The following is a 1,453-nucleotide window of genomic DNA, read 5'->3' as shown; positions in this document are numbered from 1 at the left end:
CAGGACCTTGCATTTGGCATTGTTGAAAGAACAAGTGGGTTTGTTCTATTTCCCAAAGCACTCATGCTTTCTCCCAAACCAAAACAATCTGTGTTAGCAGACCTACAATAATTACCCTTAGGGATGACTGAGGTACAAAGAAAGAGTGGAAGAGGAAGGAACACATGAAGAAACAAATTCAGTTTTCAAAGAACTATTAATTATTCATTAGATTGGTACCATTAACTACTAATAAATAACTAACCACAAGAATCAGTCTCCAGAAAGCCCTGCTCCAGGGCTCTGTGGTGGCTCTTGCCTGGCTCGGCACGCAGCAGTGTTTACCCACTGGCTGGAGCGCTGCTGCCCCTGCCCAGCCCAGGCTCCCCTCACAGGGCTGAATTTCCACACTGACCGCATCGCTAATCTCTGCTAGCGTGTAAACCTTGGCCCTGCTAGAGACCTTTATACCAGCCTCCCACATCTGATTTTAGGTATCTGATCGCTCATCTCAGCATCATCACATCTTGTGTGAAGGGCTTCAAGAGAAAATTGTTCATTTCTTCTTGACAAATTTCTTCTTGTTCATTTGTAAAGAGAATGCAGTTAATGACAAAGTCTGAGTCACCAAGTACACCCTGCAACCTTATGCCTGGAAGCCCTAGACCCAGCACTGGTGAGGTGCTAAGTATTGGGCGAGTGTGGCAACCCTCACCAGATCAATATCCAATAGCTGGTGTTATCTGGGTGCCTGGAGGAGCGTGAAACGGGGCAGAGGTCTCGTGGTCCCAGTCTTCTGATGGCTTAAGCCCGAAAGAAAAGGAGCCACTACCCCCCACCCATGCAGGTGTAAAATCACCGGACTTTGCGGCATTAACTTGAGCAACACTATTGTCTATAGTCATCCCCACCCGCACGTACACCCCGGTGATGCAATGTTAAAACTCGAGTATAAATATCACCCCAATGTCGGCCCCAAAATTGGGACAGGGTCGACTCGGAACCACACTGATGACAGGAGGGATTGACAAATTTGCTCCTTCGCCATCCCCCCCACTTGGGACGCCGTGTGGGTAAGAGTATTTACCTCAGCCAACGCTGAGAGATATACTTTCCCTCCCCGGGTGTATTCATATTTTTCTCCTCAGGAGCATTTCTGTGCTTCCCTGAGTGTACCTTTGATTATTGTCACGACTTTACCTTTTCTTGGTCTGTTGTGTTTTCTGTTCAACGAGCTTGTCTATTTGCCAGGCATCCGGGCCTACCGCGGGCAAGGTGTTATTGCTTTGTGTGTGAGTGCGCGTATATACACATATATAAATATCTATATCTAGTGTGTTGTTGTTATCAGCGATAAATCTTTAGTTATACCCGTAGTTTTAACTTTCTCACCATCAATCCCAAAGAACCTGTATGTTGTGTGTAAATAAACCGTGCTATTCGTAAATCCATCGGCTTTTGTTGAATGCAACTC

This window comes from Merops nubicus, unplaced genomic scaffold (assembly GCF_000691845.1).
Source record: "Merops nubicus isolate BGI_N331 unplaced genomic scaffold, ASM69184v1 scaffold32353, whole genome shotgun sequence".
Taxonomy (NCBI): domain Eukaryota; kingdom Metazoa; phylum Chordata; class Aves; order Coraciiformes; family Meropidae; genus Merops; species Merops nubicus.
This window is presented reverse-complemented; position numbering follows the sequence as displayed.